The 19,114-nt window shown below is 46.8% G+C and overlaps 1 protein-coding gene and 1 long non-coding RNA gene across 8 annotated transcripts in view; one reads left to right on the top strand and one right to left on the bottom strand.

The window, feature by feature from the left end:
* Mical2 (microtubule associated monooxygenase, calponin and LIM domain containing 2) overlaps positions 1-16,336 on the bottom strand; it is a 200,744-nt gene extending 184,408 nt beyond the window's left edge. For all 6 annotated transcript variants that reach the window (XR_011371310.1, XM_070019395.1, XM_070019396.1 and 3 more), the window contains exon 1: positions 16,207-16,336. The gene's annotated coding sequence lies outside the window, so the exon portion shown is untranslated. The remainder of the gene's footprint in view (positions 1-16,206) is intronic.
* On the top strand, positions 8,195-15,304 carry LOC138825036 (uncharacterized). Of its 2 annotated transcripts, none has more exons than XR_011371308.1 (5): positions 8,195-8,267; positions 8,501-8,678; positions 11,034-11,061; positions 12,028-12,140; positions 15,244-15,304. It is a non-coding gene; the product is annotated as an uncharacterized lncRNA (long non-coding RNA). The 2 variants fall into 2 exon arrangements; XR_011371307.1 differs by having other exon boundaries at positions 8,227-8,370.
* Positions 16,337-19,114: the final 2,778 nt, after the last annotated feature.

Raw genomic sequence — 19,114 nt, 5'->3', positions numbered from 1 at the left:
GACTCAAGCTCCTGGTGCCAGGAAGGGTTCCTGTTCTTCTGAACTTCGGAGAGCTTCTCTTGTGTGGACAAGGTGGAAGGTCCCAATTATCTTTTGCTGATCTGTGCTAGACAGAGAACATTCTTCTGTTTTAGGTTTCTACGGACATTGATATGTTAACGGAGTTTGTAAGTCTGTGTTTATACTCAGAGTCCTGGATTTAGTGCCACCTTAACTAGCAGAATCAACATCTCAACATCCTGTTTGTCTCCCAGGGAAGAAAGCCCCTCCCCCTCATTACTGCTTTAGCTCCCAGACTCCTCTGTCCTACCTCTCTGACCTGTCCCTCCTCCTAGTGAATCTTGGGTTCATTCCTGCCCTACCTTTTTCCAATCACAGTCTCCCAGGTCACAAGTCCAGTAGTGACAACAAATGCTGAGAATTATAATGATGTTCTCTGAGGGCTCCATTCTGCATTCAGCCCTGAACCCAAGCTACCAACCTGTGCTTTGTTTAGAAGAGACAGATCAAGTGGCAGTGGTGGGTGGGTATAGAGGGAGAGAGTTAGGAAGAGGGAGGCAGAGATCAAAAGACAAAACTGCATGAAGGTCTGCAGGTCACACAGACCCTTCACTACTCTCCCCAAGAAAGAGACAGAATGAGATGCTCTGAGGGTATGGTCAGAGACTCCAGACCAGTCTTTGGGCACTTAACTCTGTGGAAGGATTGATAAATGGAGATTATTATTAATAAGCCACAGGATGATTGTGAAGACATGAAATACAAATGTACAAATGTTGCAAATGAAATACAAATGTACAAATCTAGCAAACTATAAAATGCTCTTGTAAACCCCAGACATCTGGGGCTCAGTAGAAAGAACACCTGCCTAGTAAAGGTGGGTTCAAACTCTAATATCTTCAAAAGGAAAGGGAGAGAAATATCAGATGTTTTTCATTATGCTGGGATTAGGGGAGTGTTAGATAAGAATGTGTAGGTAGAACTAAGAATCCACTTCTTTTGGCATCTTGAATACAAAGCACAAGTCTGTGGAAGAGATATACTAGGGAGACCTGATTGCCAGCTTGCTCCTAGCTGTTTCCTCTCTGCAGTGATCATGCTTTATTCTGGTTCAGAGGATGCTTCTAAATAATAATAACAACAATAATAAGCACAACAACCCTTCCTGACCGTTTTCAATGACTAGGTGCTGTTCTGAGTGGTTCTAAGTCTCTTCTCATTTAATTCTCATGACAAACTTACCAAGTAGATTCACAGAGGACAAAACAGGGCCATGTACAAATGCACTGCCACCTCAGCCATACACAGCGTATAAGCCCATGCTTATTCATCTGCAGTTTGCCCTTCAGGATCTACATCAAGCAACAACCCCTGAAGCTTTCTAAGACAGAAAATACACCCACCATCTCTTCCAGTCATATGGACATTAGTCATGAAACTCCTGTGACCTAGCTAGCTGATCTGTTCCCAAGTCTCCAGCAACTCTGTTTGCGTACACACAGAGGTCTTGTGTTCCCAGTGGTACTGTAAACTCTTTGGGAAGAAAGGCTGAGCCTGATCCCCATAAGGTATAGGGCACACAGTACTTCATATATGTTTCACAATTAATGTCCTAGGGTAAACAAGCCACCTTTGTAATCAGGTCACTACCTGCACCAGCTTCCTCCACACCCTGCTTCTCTCTCTCTCTCTCTCTCTCTCTCTCTCTCTCTCTCTCTCTCTCTCTCTCTCTCTCTCTCCAGAGCCTGCTTAGAGCATAGTCATTGACACACCCAAATGGAAGCTGTTGGAAGGGACTGTTGGACCCTTTCTAATCTAATCCCCCTGCTGTACCCTGGGTATAGCAGGTGGTGGAGAGGGTCTAGGAAAGGGCAAGTTTCTCCCAGTCCATCAGAGGAAGAAACCACAATTTAGATTTCAGGTGATTAACAGCAGAAAACAATCACTAGAGGCTCAGGCATGCCTGCAGAGCACTAGTAAACCAAAATGACAACAAATGGGAGGGAAATGTCTACTTTCTACTATGCTTTGGAGAGATGGGAATCAAGCAGGATGAAGGGGCCATGTCCTGCAGATCCTCCACATGCAGGGCCTATGCCAGGCTGTAGGGATGGCCTTCTCCCCGTCCCCCCACAAGGTCAGGAGGAGCTGAGCCCAGGAGAACAGGAAATGACTGATCCCTGTCTTAGGCAAGGGCGTCATACTCTTCCTACATGCCATATCAATTGTAAATTAACCAACCACAATGATTTCCAGATTCTAATTGACTTAAGGAAAGATATTTACTGGGTTCTCAAATCCAGAGGCCCAGAGCCCTCTGTGGGCCTAGCCCCTGACCCAGTATGTCCCACTCAACAGGTAACCAACCTGTTCTTAGCAAGCAGAAATACGATCCGTCTCCTATAACTGAGAGCAGACCATACACACCTCTCTATGGCCTCTTTGATCTTTTAAAGAAGAATAGGACCTAGGGTAGGGAGAGGAAGCATCTCTGCACAGTGAGAGAAAAACATATCACAAGGGAAACCTATCTAAGCACCCTAAGGACTGAGGCATGAGGCCCTACCATGAACTGGGGACCTACTAGTGACATGGATCCTGAGATCAGAGTGCCTGTGGGGTATGAAGGTTGGGTTGATTCCAATGGCTAAAGTAGTCTGGTATCACTGAGAATTTCTTCTTCCAAAAGAAGAAGGAAGTGTCTGTCTATGGAACTCAGGACTAACCCAATTCCCTAATTCCCACAGCTGTGGTGGACTGGGCTAGTGACCAAGACACAGGAAGTGTGGAGGAAAAACAACTATTTCCTGTTAAATTTATGAGACTGAGAAGAGGAAGTTGGTGCTGGAGACTCTAAGCAAACCAACTTCGAAGGACATAGAGAAGAGGAAGGCTCTAGACCTGAGATTGAGGAAGTAAATGACTCCAAGTGGCAATTTGCAATTCTAACCACTGAGGAGGGGAGAAGGGTGAAGGGAAATGAAAGGAACTAAGAGCAATGCTGAGATAACAAAAAGGACACTGGGATTGGAGAGGAGCTCCCATGTGGTTTTGTTTACAAAGGATGTTTAGATGCTCTCATTGACTTAAGGACCTAAGGGCCAAGAAAACTGTGTCCCTGCGCAATGAAAATATTTGCAGAAGGAATGCTAAACTGCAATGTGACTCTGTAGCACAGTGGGGAAGTCCTGGGGGCAGTCCTGAAGTCCACTGGGAACTTAGAAAGCATTTCTTTCTTACAAGGAATACTTGATAGCAGACAGAGCGCTAATATAGATGTGGTGTATTGGGCTGCTTCCAGATGGCATCTTGTCCTAGGTCAGAGAAGGAAAAGGAGGAAGACCAGGCAAGAAGCATCTGGAATCAGTTTTCCCTAAGTGACTGAAGTATGATGTCCCCTGAAGCCAGGTCTTTCCTAGTCAGCAATTTGTCAGTGATACAAGGGAGTGCTGTTGAACATAACCTGACCCTGTTACATAGAAGCCTGAAAGGACTCAGCAGATCTGGGCTGTGCTCAATTTAACAAGTGGAAATGTACTGTGCCTGTCATCCCAGGACTTGGGTGGGGGGAAGGAGTCTGGCTAGTTCAAGGCTATCCTGAACCACAAGGAGAAAGAGACTATGTCTCAAAGCATGTCAAAATGTAACAAGCATGACTGCTCTGAATCAGGTGGGAACAGAAGAGGAGGCTCTGTGTTTAATTTCTAAAGTCACATGAGCTTAGAACAGGGGAGAAGCAGCCTGGCAACAGAACATTGCTAAGCAGATCTGGTCAGCAGCAACATCCCAGAATCAAGGGTGGTGCAGCTGCCCACAAAGCTGGCAAATCTCAGGCTGCTGAAGAGGAGTAGAATGTCCTTGACCAGGAAGGTGAGGGATGCTGGCTCCACTGAGGTCATACCACGGGTACTACCTTCACTGACTAAAAAGGTAGGGGTCACTGGAGCAGGTGCAGAGAGGAGCCCCAGGAAAGACACAAACATTTAAAACCTGCTGTGAGTCTGGGAAAGGACTCACAAGCAAGCAGCAGATTATCCTAGCTCCCAGACTAGATGGTACACTTTTCCCTCAGTGATTTCACTAAGGAATGCCTGCAGCAGAATGTACCTTATAACTCCCACCCCACATTTTACCATCTCTCTCAGAAGCAGCTACAGCACAGATAAGGTGGTTTTATGGGAACCTGGCAGTTAGCCAGATATCTGGAGCCACACCACTTCATTTCAGGACCATTATGAGTCCTGATGACACAAAACCTTCATTGGCACTTGGTAAAATCTAGAAGGCAGCATTAAAACTTAAAGAACTGGTGTCTGCAGCCCAGAAAAAAAAAAGTCCCAAAGACAACAGAGATGAGAATGACACCCTCCATCTGGCCAAAAGATAGTGAGTGACACGTCAGAAGAAAATGAATGTTGACACTGACTCATCCCTGAGTCAAAAAAAGAACTTCAGAAGTGGATTCTGACAGTGAAAGAGTTTTAGAAATGCCTCAACCAAGTTCATTTGTTTTGTGTGCGTATGCAAGAGTACTATAACATAAAACCTAAGACCTAAAAAAAATTGAGTTACTATAAATAAAACGGAAGTGTTAGCAAAATATTTCATCGCTGTTTAAATGGCAGTATATGAGTTGTAAGTGCCTCTTACAATCAGTGGCTTTTTTTTTTTCTTGCAGTACTAGGTTTGAACGCAGGGCCCTATACCTGAGAGGCAGGCATTATACCACTTGGCCATATTTATATCCCTTTTTTACTTTTTTTCTTTTTGAAAAATTACATAATCTTTAAGTAGTTGTACGAAGGGGGTTACCATTCAACATGTCAGTTTATAAGTACTATGTATCTTGACCAACATCACACCTTTCATTATTCTTCCCCATCCCTCCCAAACCAGCCTCTCCCATTGATTTCCTAGTATTTTTTAAAATTAGGGGTTCTCACATATTTCCTTGGCCATGGTCTTCCTCCATATGACCTCCCATGTAGCTGGGATGACATATAAGCCACCATGCCCAGCTTTTGGGGGTTGAACTGGGATCTTGCTAACTTTTGACCTGGCTTCAAATCATGACCCTTCTGATCTCTGCCTCTCAAGTAGCTAGTTTAAAGGGATGTACCAGCATGCCTGTCCATAGATTTGATTTTCACAAAAAACATATCTAGAAAATTCTCTTAAAATTTGTTATCTATGGCTTTTAGGGGGAGGAAAAAAAAAACAAACAGAATGAAATGCCAGAAGCTAGGAGCCAAGAGCTATCAGAGGAGCTGTCAAAGTGGCACAAGTCACTTCTAATGGACCATCACAGAGGAGAAATCAGCCCAGGAGGCTAAGGTTCTACTACTGCTGTTCTGGGTCCTGTGAGCAGCTCCTCTTACTATAAAGAGACAAAAGTACCCTATATTTCCTCTTTGCATAGGTGCTTTGAGACACTTAAAAAAAAATTGAGTGCTTAAGGATAAAATCCACTTATAGACCTGAAGTAAAGAGGGGTCCTGTTGTGTCTGTGCTTCAAGACCCCTGTGGGCCAATCCAGGAATGGACCAAGAGGAAGAGGCCAGCTGTGTGCCCAGTACCTGATACCCACAGGAATACTGTGCCTGTGGTCCTACTGATCCCCATGAGCACCATTGGGGTAAGTAGTGTCACTTCCACTTGCCAACAAAGAAATCTACTAGGAACCCATGACCAGTTTGTGACAACCCATTTCCAACAGAATAAATGCATTGAGTGATTGATCAACCAATCAATGAAGAGCCAACTTGGTCTCATATTGGAAGAACTAAAGCTAGAAGGAAGACAGACACTATCAGTGCCACACTCAGCCCATGTCACTAACTCATTTCACTTGCTGCTTACAGGAACAATTTATTCCATGACACAAAACAAGGGTGCCTAAGACATAGATGGCAGGTGTTAGTAGCCCTGCTCAAATGTCAAAGCTGTAAATACACCAGGTTGCCATGGCACCCACCTGCCAGGTTAGCCCTGTAACAGGTGGAGGCTGAGCTCAGACCCTCAGGGCCAGGACCTGCTGATGGGGACCACAGAAGGGAGACAGTCAATTCAGACTCTATGTATCTGGCTTTGTTCTTTCCAAGAGAGGGGTTCCCTGATCTTCTACCCGCCCCAGTTTAGCTATCTCCACACAGACAGGCAAGTAAGTACATCACTCCCAAAGGGCTCAACATCCTGTAGCCCAGTGGGGAAGGCAAAAGATGGAACTGCTCTCTGGAGAGTACCAAGTTGGCCCAGAATGCAGACATGTGGTACCACAAACAGCAGAAAGGGACAGATGGCCCATATTCTGTGACCCTAAAATGGCTTCCTTCAGAAACTAAAAGCTGGGCCTGAATACTAACTACAGACTCTCTCCACAAAAGAGGCATTGGGACTTTCCTGGAGATCCAGCCATAACTGTTTGCACCCTGTTCCCCAGCAAGTGGTAGCCCTCTGCTCATTGGGCACACAGGAGTTGTCTATAAAAGTCTTGATTCAGCCTACTGGGCTCATCTACATCACATGAGCCCACAGCACTCAGAGCCTGCATGCACTGCAGCTTTGGCAGTCTCCAGACTCCACCCTACATTTCCACATTTCTGTATGTTCTTGCCTCTGCCCATCTCTGCCTGTGAAAATCCTACTCTTCTACTGCTCCTTTCAGCCAACCAGTACTACTTCCTCCAGGAAGTCCTCTGGAAAAACCTTACACTGTTATTGTGCCTGTTTCATTCTCTTGATGTGCAGACAGCAGCAACTAGACAATGCAGAAAGGTGCTCAGCTCCAGTCATTTGTCACAGAGCCCCCAGCAAAACAGTTGTATGCTGGGCTAACAAGCTTGGACCATGGCTCTTGGTCTTCTCACAGTACCCTATTTACAGAAAGTATCCTTTCTGCACCCTCCTACTTCTCCTCCTCAGACTCCCAGCTGATTCATCTAATTTTCTCAAGGTCCTGCTGATAGCTAATTGGAAATAAAGGAATCTCTAATAACAGGGTGTCCTTCCCATTAAATTTGGGTTTTTAATCAAAGGAACTCTGCAGACTAGGACTTAAAACAAAGATGGAAATTCTAAGCTCCAAGACTCTAGGGGATGTTTTGACAAGGAAAAGTCTTAATCCTAAGGCTAGCCAATGTTATAATATACAAATTGATGAAAGGAAAAAGAGGAGGGGAGGGAAAGAGAGGGTACAGGTGGGATCCTGGGAGAGCAAGGGAAGGGTGACATTGTCCAAAAAGAAATGTACTCTTTACCTGACTTATGTAAATATAACCCTTCTGTATATCACCTTTATAATAACAATAATTTTTAAGGCAGGATCCAGGTTCAGGAACATAAAGCCTCAGATCTCAGCACTCAGCAATCTGAGGCTTTTATTTATCTTTTTATTTAAAGGCTGACTGCAAGGAAAAGCTACCAAAGATTGATCAAGTATGTTAGCCTAGGGAAAATAGCAAGTCAAGGAGAGACTTGACTCTGATTTTGAGCAAGAAATATGTCTGAGCCTCAGTTTCTGTGTAACTTGGTGGGGAGGGCAGAGGTAAAATAGCCCTTCCAACATGACATCCCAGTCTCTATGACTCATGGTCTCACCTCTTCTCCCCTCCCTGGAGAACAATGTCATTTGAAGGCAACCCAATTCCCCTCCCTCCTTACCTCAAGCCCCTACCTGGGTCTAAAGGGAAAGGTATAGCTTCAGATCGCCCAGACAATCATCAGGCACAGGCAGCATGTGAGGGTGGGTTCATCCCTGCAAGGGGAAAGAAGGGGTAGGGGTAGGAACAATTGTTGGTTGCTATGGGCACAGAAATGCTCCCATTCATGCCATCTGTCTGAGCCCAGAAAAAAAGACAGTCAGCTGGTTGCCTTAACTCCAGTGGCCTACCTTTTTAAGAGATTACAACTGCCTGCTAAATTTAAGTGCTGCTCTAAAATCAGGACATATAAGGTCTCTCAGCCTGGATCTGACGGGTTTCATAATGTGTAGAGCTGGAGAGCAATGAAGAATTAAACTTGGAGGCAGTATTGTGCATCTAATTAGAGATCTTTAAAAATAGCCCTTTCTCTTCTCTCAGGCTGAAGATGAAGTTTGAGTAATAAACAGGCATCTGCTAAGAGCCTCAGTAGAGATAAACACCCCAGAGAGCAACCATAAACAGTGGAGCCCTCTCTGAGCAGCAGGCAGCATCCTGCTCATCAGTGGGAGCAGAGGACCCAGAACTCAGGGAAATAGGGATGGGGGCTGCATGAAGGCATAAAAGAAGGTAGAGATAAGAGACTGGGAAGGAGGGAGGTGGGCTTTCCACAAGCAGGAGAAACTGGGCAGATTTGTTTGGTAGAAAATTTAGAAATGGCTGCCTTTTGCAGGTAAGCAAAATACAAGACCCATCTGCAGGACTTGGGGAAAGCCACCCAGAAAATTCCCTGCAAAGACCTGTTAAAAGTGGGAAAAATTGCAATGTGGAGTGGGGCATTTAATTACATGCTGCAATTCAAGCACTTAGGAGCTGAAGCTGGCGGACTGTGAGTTCAAGGACAACATGGGCGACATCGCAAAGTCACTTCAGAAGCAAAACAAGAACAAACAAAAACAAAGTAAAAACTGGATGCTGGTAGCTCACATATGTAATCCTAGCTACTTGGAAGACTGCAGTTCCAGGCCAGCATGTATCTATGTAAGTGTGCACGGGTGAGTAGCAAACATCTATGTAAGTGAACAGGGATGAGTAGTGTACATCTATGTAAGTGAGCAAGGAAAAGTAGCATGTACCTATGTAAGTATGCAGGGGTGAGTAGCATGCATCTATGTAAGTATGCAGGGTCAAGCAGCTTTTTATTTATTTGTCAGTCATGGGACTTGAACTCAGGTCCTAGGCACTGTCCCTAAACTCTTTGGCTCAAGGATATGCTCTATTACTTTGAGCCACAGCTTCATTACTGGCTTTCTGGTGGTAGATTGGAGATGAGTCTCACAGATTTTCCTGCCTGAGCTGGCTTTCAAGTGTGATCCTCAGATCTCAGCCTCCAGAGTAGCTAGGATTAGAGGCATGAGCCACTGGTGATTGGCTTCAAGCTTTTAAAAGAACCCAAGATACCAAATATATGACAACAGACACACCTAAGCTGAAGATGGAAACCTGAATTAAGAAGGAACTCCTGGAACCCCTGGCTGAGGTGAAGCCGAGGTTTTACCCAGTGTCCCCTCTTTTGTGCTGTCATTCCAGAAAGGTAGCTGGCCAGGCCTCCCGGCATAGACCCCACAGTTCCCCAGGCTCTAGCTGCACAAGCCCTGTGGGACATTCCTTGAGGAAAGAAAGAGACTCCCTTGGGGGTCTAGAAAGAAGCCTCTTATCCCCCATTATCCCTCCATCTGTCTGCCCTTTCATTGGCTGTCTCCTCCTTCCTTCCTCTGAGCTGAGAGCTCCTGTCCTTTACTACCTTTTCATCTCATGTACCAGTTCAGCTGTCCCGACTCATGGAACTATCTGTACTGTGGCTTCTGAGCACACAGCATGTGGGTCACCCACTCAACTCTCCTGGGATGATCAGGGATCCAACATAGGGGTCAGAAACTCCCCCACCTGACCTTGGACCCACTCTGCTACAGAAATCAGCTCTCCTTAGTAACTGAAAAGTCCATGTGATTTCTCCAAGCACTTCATCCTCTCCTGTACCTCATTCTCCTGGCTCTCAGCACAAATTATTACCAAATAAGTGGTCAAAGCCAGTATTCAATCCTAAGAGCAAAGCAGTGGTCTCTATCCCTCAGCACACTAATACAACAGTAGCAGAATAGAGGGTTGTTAGATGCCTGCTCCTGTTTCACAGTGTTGGGCTTCTGGGCTACCTGGGCATGGCAGGAACTCAGAGTTGTACATGTCCTACAACCCTGCTACTACAGCAGCTCGGGGACCAGTGGTCCCAGTCCAACATCTTGCTGCCCTCCTCTTGCTGCTAGCAGAAAGGGCTTCAGCACTAGACACACTCCATTGCCCAGAGAAGGAGAAAATGGGAGCCACAAATCAGCTGCAAGCACCATCCTTTTTGTGAGGCTTGCTTTCACCTCTAAGTCCCCTCAAAAGCGACCTGAGCAGCCCTTGAAAGAATGAAGGAGCTGCAAGGTATTCAACACAACCATGAGGAGGTAGAAATTTCAGGTGGGAAGAAAGGCAAGAAAATTATTCAGTCATTTAGAAAGAAAAAAAATACCAATGCAGATAAAGAACACACAAAAAACTCCCTAACCCTAAACAAAACATATCTACACATACACAGCTTCCTAGGGTAGCTTTTCTGTGATGAACTACAGCCATGCTTGGATACACGAGCAGGTACAGAACAAGCTTACTATACTTGGCATGGCAAAAGGCTCTGCATGCAGCACACAGGAATAGATATTGCTCAACAACAGACCTAGTCCCTCCGCAAAGGTTTGTTTGTGAGCAGAGGGCCAGGGCCCTATCACTCCCACCAGCTCTGAGTTCCTGAGACCACATGATCAATGCTTTAGAGGGAGGCCCCTTATCAGCTCCAGACAGCTATGTTTTCTACCTTTGGGGTGGGAGGAAAAGAGATTTTGGTGGTAAAGGGAGGATCAGAACACCCCAAAGTAAGATCTGTCAGGCATATTCCTAAAAGGACAAAAGAAGCCAGGGGGGCCTGGGGCTTTGTCTTAACATTCCATGCCATTTCATTGCCTCTGATAGTACAGTCTCCCTGGATAGCAAACTCAAGCCAGAAAAACCTAGTGCCAGAAGGATTTCATCTGGGGGAGAGCAAACTACTATCTAGTTTCAGGAAGGAAAGGGAAGGAGGAAGAATGGAGAGAAGGTAAGGCATCATGGGATCGTTCATAGCTTCCAATCTTGTAAGCCCCAGCATCCCTATTTTCCAACTTTTAGCAAGACCAGAAAGTTCTTTAAAATACCAACCTAAGCAAACAGCAAAACATGAATAGCTTGATTGGCTTTATCCAAACATATAGCTGCACCAGATACATGCATGATTTTTGTCTGTCCCCTCCCAATTAGGTGGATCCTTGTTTTGAAGAGAAAATAGGTAAATAAATTAATTTTCCTTTACAAAAATTAAATGTGTTTACTAGAAAAATTGGGGGTAGGAAGGATGGGGTATTGCTCAGTGGTGAAGCAATAGCCTAGCAATCATGGGCCTCTGAGTTCAAACCTCAGTACTGCCAAAGGAAAGAAAAGTTTGGGGAAAAAATATTAAAAAGTAAACAAGGAAGGGGTGGGGTGGGGAAATCAACTCTAGTGCTGCCATTCAAAGAAAGATTAAAATTTTGTCAGGTTTCTCCCATGAGGAGAAAGCTATGTATAAAAGTAGGGAAAGAGGGAGAAAGCCAACCTGAGGATGTAGCTCAATGTTGGATTTCTTGCTTAGCATGTAGGAAGTCCTGAGTCCAATCACCAGCACTATAAAAAATAAAAGCCAAGGGGCTGGGCAGGTGGCTCAGTGATAGAGTGCTTGCCTTGCAGGCATGAGGCCCTGGGTTCAATTCCTCAGCACCACATAAGCAGAAAAAGCCAGAAGTTGGCTGTGGCTCAAGTGGTAGAGTGCTAGCCTTGAGCTGAAGAGCTAAGGGACAGTACCCAGGCCCAGAGTTCAGGCCCCATGACTGATAAAAAAAAAAAAAAAAAGCCAAGCCGGTGCCAGTGGTTCCCACTTGTAATCCTGGCTACTCAAAAAGCTGAGATCTGAGGATCTCTGTTTGAAGCCAGCCCAGGCAGCAAAATCTGTGAGACTCTTATCTCCAGCTGATAAGCAAAAAGCTAAAAGTGGCACTGTGGCTCAGGTGGCAGAGTAGTAGGCTTAAGCAAAAAAGCTGAGAGACAGCACTTAGGTCCTAAGTTCAAGCCCCAGGACTGGCACAAAAATGAAATAAAATTAAAAAGTCAGCAAAACCAAAACTCTAACTGTCCTGAGGGCTGCTACAGGAGATGACTTGACTGGACCCTCCCTCCCCCCCCACCCCCCCCACCCCCCGCCCACGCCCTGCTGGGGCAGGGGGAGTAGGAAACAACTACCAAAGGACCAGCACCTGGAAGGAGACTGAACAAAGAATATCCTTCTGAAGAAGAGCAGGTCCATGTCCTTCCCTCCTGAGCCTCTTTCACAAGGTCAGTGATGATCAGTGATGATCCTATCTCTACACAACAAATGCAGATGAGACACTTACAGACGATACATCATTTTTCTGTCACCACCTGTCCACGCACATATCAACAGTGATTTGAGAGCAATCCCACAACCTGCCCAAGTGGGAGGCAGATGAAAGAAAGTTGTAGAAGGGACAAAGGAAGAAGCAGTGCTCAGGAAGGGAAGGAAAAGGTGTGTGGAATTGTCTACCAAGCTCAGTGCCAAGTGTCCCAGTCATGGTGTGATCCTGACTGTGGTGGAACCCAAAGCTTGGATAGAATGACCTCAGTCCTGGTTAACCCGTGTATGATCAGGAAGCAAGTTGCTGATCTGGGCACAAATGTGGTTGTCTGGGTTCCTCACCATAAACCAGTGGTTTGAGGGTGAGCACAGCAAATAGTTCTCCTATTATTTCAGGATGTTTATGCAGATGCTTGCTGTGTGGAAACATCTGCACGTGGGCAAATCATCATTTTCATAAATCTCTTGTCCAAATACAGACGCAGCAGTCACACTAACCCATGACAGAGTTCACTCATTCAAAACACATTTCTTCAGTAGCCACGATACCACTGGGCAGAGACTCCCTGAACCTCTGCTACATCCCCCCACACACAGGGCTTGGCTGTGGTTCTGGCCTGGCACAGAGGCAGACTTCAGTCTCAAGGGGCTTGCTGCGGTCCCACAGGCAGCCGAGCACTTAAAATGGGTACTTTATTGCTAATCAAGCATACAGGAGCTTCTACAGATTACAACAGGCACACAGACTGCCAAGCAAAGGCAGCAGACGCACCATCCTGCCACTGACAGACAAGCTAAAAGGACATTTCTAACAACCAAGCAGAGCTGAATATGAACAAGTGATAGCAAGAGATAATTGCTGATTCTGTTACATGCAATACTAGTATGTGGTTTTGCAAGAGAACTCTCTTTTTAAGAGATGGATGAGCTGGACACTGGTAGTTTACACCTATAATCCTACTTACTCAGGAGGCTGAGAGCTGAGAATCATAGTTCAAAATCAGCCCAGGCAGAAAAGTCTGTCAGATTCTTATCTCCAACTAACCACCAAAAAGCCAAAAGGAGAGTTCTGGCTCAAATGGTAGAATGCTAGCCTTGAGCAAAAAGCTCAGGGACAATGCCCAGGCCAACTTTAAGCCCCAGAACTGACATACACACCAAACTAGATTATATAGGAGCAGAGAATTACCTAATTATACCATTCCACTTTTGTGTGTGAAAATGTTACAGTGAGTGTCTTGCTATGTATCCCAGACTAATTCTATTCTTCAGTCTCCCACATATTTTTAACAGAAAACTATAATACATCATGGAAGATAACTTATCACAAAGTTGTATAAAAGACTAAGGAAACATTGAACAAAGAGCAAGGAAGGTTTGGGAGAACTAGAAGTTAATACTGAATACTGCTTTAAATGTCATTTCCTAGTGGGGTGAGAAGATATACTTCCACAAAATTATAATGTAAGTCAATACACAGTGGAGGTACCTTTGGGGAGCCTCTGGAGGTCAGAGAGCAGCCATAAGCTTTGTCTGTATCCTACTGTTAAATTCCCACCCCTAATAGACAAAGGATTCAGTTTATCTTTTCTCACTTGCTTGCAGAGGGGTGGGGGGTGGGGGGTGTCCAAGTTGCAATATGGAGTCTCAGTTTCCTCATCTGTAAAATGGGTATAGCACATTACTTTTTTGGAGGGCTAATGTGGGGTTCTAAGGCCATAAAACATGAAAAGTCTCAGCATAATGAATAGTATTCTTTTTCCTGGGTCTTTGAAGAACAGAGGTGGTTAGCCCTTTGTGGGCTTCTAAGATTAGCAGTATTTAGCCCAAATCTTCTCAAGCCTCTACCACACCTCCCTCTAGCCATAGTCAATACTCTCCACTGAGATAGAATGTCTGTTCTTTAGTGGTGAGAAGTGGAGGGGCAGGCTCATGGCTGGAAGGCAAACACAGATAGGAGGTGGTAAGTGGAGAGAAAAGAGACACACCCAAATTATAGGCAGAAAAGAATGAGGATTATGTGGCTGCTCCTTGTAGCTCCTGGAAAAGGGCCTCTACAACTACAGCCAACCATAGCCCTTAAGCTAATTTATATCAAAGTGCCATTGATTAGTAACAGGCTAATTATGGAAAGAAAGTCAAAGTCAAAGCCTTAAGCGTGCAAGGATAAAAAGTGATGTCATAATTTTATACAAGTGTGCTTAAACACGGCTTTCAATTGCCACAGAAAGAAAACTAGTATATCTCAATATTTGCTTCCCTGGTCCAAAACAAGAAAGTAAAACTAGAATTGATCCTAAGGTCAAGAGGATTTCAATGCAGTCCTTCTAGTCTATTTTAAAAGCCAACATTCAGGTCAATGGTGGAAAAAGGCTTTCTCCCAAAACGATATCCAAATACCAGCAGTGAGTCTACTATCACATCATGGATAACTTTCTCTTTCTTGCTGGAATGGAGGACAGAGTGGTTTGCAGGTTGACCCAGGCTAACCTGGGTCGTTCAAACACTTTGTCAAAGTATCTCTGGAAATCCTGATGGACGGGCACTTTCAGAAGCCAGGAGGCTCCAGTCAGGCCCAGTCAGGCTCCAGTAGGGGCCACAGAAGATCACATAGAACACTACATCCCATAGCCCTGGGACAGTGGGAAGGATGCTTGCCTTAGCACCTGGCCTCAGACACTTTCCCCATTTCTGAAAGTGGAATGGGGGGAAGGGAGGGCCTAGACTTTTTGGAGAGTAACCACAAAATCATCCACAAAAGTGCCACTGGACAGGACCCTGCTGGCCAGGAGGACTTAATAAACCTATCTTTTCTCCACCTGGAGAAGGCTAGTTCTCAGGATGATTAAAGTTTCTGGATAATCAGTGAGGGTTATTCTGGGGTTTCTAAGTCCACCTGTTGGGTATAACCGCCCCCTCCCCCCCCCGGGGGACTAGCAGATAGAGGGCACCGGTTCCAGGGAACGAAACGTGGAGGGCCAAGCAGCCTTGATATTTTCCCATGGGATCTGCCTACAAGAAGGTTTGCTTAAGTGATTTCATTTTTCACCCGAACCACTTTAGATTGTGGTGAGCAGAATGACAGCAAGAGAGCGGGCACACCACCCCAAACTCTGCAGGGCCCTAGCAAAAGCTTCCAGATGAAAACTCTTCCTGCTTTAAGGCCTCGGAATAAACAACGTGGAAAGACACACGTTCACTCGGGTTTCAACACGCCGCCTCTTCTCCGTTCAGTAAAGGCCCTTCCTTCCCAGCTCTGCGGGTGAAGCTGGCGGGGATGAAATGAACCCCACCTGCTTATGGGCTGGGGGAGGGGGGTGATGGGGGAGGATAGCTAGATCAGCTGCCGCAAAGGCTTTAGGCCAGACGCCAAGTCTCCCCAGCACCATCCAGGCAACGACAGAGCGAGCGGGCAGCGCGGAACCCCAACACCCCCGAAGGGGTTGCTCCTGGGCCTGGGGTGAGCTGGGCTGCTGGGGACAGTGGCACCCGCCTCAGACCCAGCCTGGGTCCCAGCGGGCAGCCGGCCAGGACGTTCACATTTGGCCCAACTTAACTTCCTGTAATCAAGGAGGGAGGGGACCCAAGGGAGGAGAAAAGGCACCCCAGGGACAGAACCGGACAGAAGGAAGCCCTCGATCCTGGGAAGCCAAGTTTGGAATGATCTCCCGCCCGGGGCCGGGGACACACCGCCGGCGCGTGGCGCCCACTCCGCGCTGGCGACGAGGGTTTCTGGGGTTAGATTGCGGGGTCCGGGTGTTGCGGGGCGGAGTGAGAGGTAGCTGGGTAGCTCGGGGTGTCCGCAGGACGCTTTACGTTACGTTCGGAATTTCTTTTTCCTTTGAGACCGGCCCGAGCTGCTTAGGGCGCCGCTGGCTCGTCGCTCGCCCCGTGAGGCGGGTGCTCCGGGGATGCCGCAGCCGCACCTGACCCTTCCGGGAGCGCGACTGGGCGCATAGTCCAGCCGGAGCCGTGCGCACCCGTCCGTACCCGCCCTCCCCACAGCCCACGCCTTCCCCACCTTACCGAAAGTCTCGCGGGCCACCGGGACTCGGATCAGCGCCCGCTTCCGCCTCGGGCTGAGGAAGCAGCGGACTAGAGCCTCCCGGCGCTTAAGAAGCCGGGAAGCGCAAGCGAGGCCGCCCAGCGCAGGCTTAGCCGGCCGGGCGTCTGCAGGTCTGCGTGGTGCGGTGGACAGGGCTGGGATACGCCCCCACCTGAGGCTCAGCCAATGACTTGGCATCCGGGGGCGAGGACACGCCTCCTTTCCAAGGCGTATAACCAATGGTCGTGCGGCCCGGAGCCCACCCCAGTGCCCGCCCCGCCCCCACGGGGCCGGCTGTCACCGCTGTTGTCTCTGGCGCACGTGGGCAGAAGCCCGGCCCAGAGCGCAGGGAGCGGCTGGGCGCTCCCACTCTGACTGGGGAGTGCAGGTCGGAGACCGGCCGAGGGCCCGATGGGAGCGGGTGTGGTGTCACTGGGAGATTAAAATCCCGGTGTGGCATTCTGGTGCCAAGGGAGAGACTGAGGGCTGGGCCTGCCTAGGCAGCTGGAAAGCGAGCTTCATGGTCGGCTTTTGGACATGAGGGAGCAGCATAGGACTTCCAGTGATGACTTCTATGAGGCTCAGTAGAGCTCCTTACTTGCTCTGACTTTTTTGTTGTTGTGGCCGGTACCAGTACTTGAACTCCGGGCCTGGATGCTGTCCCTTAGCTTTTTTTTTGCTCAAAGATGGCACTCTACCACTTGACTGAGCCACAGATCCACTTCTAAGATTTTGGGCAGCTAATTGAGGATAAGAGTCTCACAGACCTTTCTGCCCCAGCTGGCTTTCCATCGCTATCCTCAGCTCTCAGCTTTCTGATTAAAGGCATGAGCTATGGGTGCCCAGCGATCTGCTATGCTTTGTGACCACCCCAAGCATCAGCAAACTGTCCTGCTAATCGTCCCTCACTTGGACTGACTTTGCTTTGGCTGAAGTTTGTGGGAAGAGGGGTGGTGAAGCAAGCCACCTGTGTTACTTTGATCAAATCCTTTATTGAGTGTCAAGTGGCCGTCTTAATCTCTGTTTTGCTCACCTTCCTGGATTGCCTTCTTCCCTATAGCCCCAGAGAGCACACTATTCACAGAAAAATAGCACAGGTGAATAGATGGAGCCAGAGGTGGGTTACAAAGCGCTTTGTAGACTATAAGTACTGCAAACACCTGTGCAGAAGGTTCTGGTAGAAGCAGTCAGGTAAATAGTATCCACACCACTGACTCACCTCTGGGACCTGGGACTCATCATGGGGCTTGGCCTGATGTAGACATTAATAAATATTCTTGGAACTGAGCTGATCCAGAGTGAGGAAAACAAGCAGGTCTGGGCAGTGAGCAGGCAGCACTGAGGCTCCAGGCTATTGGAATTCCCCAGTATCAGCCCACCTTGTGGAGAGACCACATTCTGTTTCCAGGCAGGCAAATAGAGCAGTTTACCTCCTGGAACGTTGGGCCAAATTTTTCTTCTACTCCTCACCATGTGATCCTATTCCTGCCCTTATGTGTTTTACTGGAAACTAGCCTACCTGGCAGCCCTTTCAGCCTCCTTACAAATATAACCAACTTCCTGCAGACAAATATTCCCCTACACCTATCCCTGCTCAGTTTGCATGCCGTAGTCAGCACAGGCTCTGCACTCTGGCAGACTCTGTCTATGGCCCCAGTCGATGGACTGTCCTCCACACATCATCTCATTTAGGCCAGAACCTAGAGGTTTCTGTAATCCAGCCCATTCACAGATATGGAAACTGAGATCAGTGATGTAAGTGTATCTCTGATTGATTGTATCACTAATACAATCTGTCAAGGTCACATAGTTAGTGTGACCCCAGATTTGACCCCAGATCTCTTTCCAAAATCCAAAAGCTTAAACACTGTTTGGGGCCTTTACAACCATGCCCATGCTAGGATACTGGACAGATCATATCTAGCCTTAAAAGAACTACTCCAGGCCTGGACCTCTGCTAGTCCATACAAGCATCCTGTGACGCTCAGGTCTGGGTAAGGAGAGATGACCCTGCAGAGCTGGCCTTGCTTTATTTTGGGAGTTATAAAAGAAACATAAGACTGTAAGGAGCAGTAGAAAACCCTTTTAGGTAGCTAATTGAAGAGTCTCACAGACCTTTTTGCCCCAGCTAGCTTTAAATCGCTATCCCCAGCTCTCAGCTTTCTGAGAACATTTTGCAATATAGAATTGACTGGACAAGGCCTGTTGCTGTTGGCCTAGATCTGAGACAGCCAGGTTAGGGATGAGGATGGAGGCAGAGTCATTTATTCATGTGACAAACACTATTAAGAACTAAATGTGGGGAGGGAAGGGATGGTAAGGGAAAAACAAAGGAGTAGGTAACAACGCTCAATACCTTTACTCATTACCTTACTCATGTAACTGTAACCCCTCTGTACAGCATTTTTACCATAGAAATATTCAAAAAAGAACTAAATTTGCTTGCTGTACAGAAGCAGATGAAGAATCAGGAGTACATGATGTTATAAGAGTTGTATTTTTTCCTCTTTTTAATTCCAATTGCCTTATCTACAGTGCAAAATGTTCTCCTTTCAGATTAAAACAACCAGAAAGACTTTGGAACAAACACATTTAACAGAGATAGCATTACTCAGCACAGAAGTTCTAACAACTCAAAAATAAGAACTTGCTAATACATTCCAAATTGTCTCTTCTCTCCTGTACTACTCCCAAACTTTATACCAGAGGGCTCTGGTAGAAAGACTCTTATTAGGTAGATCTTGGAACTGGGTGTTTCCTTGGAAATAGGGCAAGCTGCGAACTGATGAGGGACAACACAATAGAGGTAGATATGCCTTAGAACTTCCTGGGTCCCCTCAGCAACTCATATAGGTCACCCTTGCTGACCATTCCCCCAGGGGCAGGAGG

This window comes from Dipodomys merriami, unplaced genomic scaffold, assembly GCF_024711535.1.
Source record: "Dipodomys merriami isolate MVZ:Mamm:240054 unplaced genomic scaffold, mDipMer1.0.p SCAF_133, whole genome shotgun sequence".
NCBI lineage: Eukaryota > Metazoa > Chordata > Mammalia > Rodentia > Heteromyidae > Dipodomys > Dipodomys merriami.
Note: the sequence above shows the minus strand (reverse complement) of the source record. Positions and strands in the feature narration are given on the sequence as shown.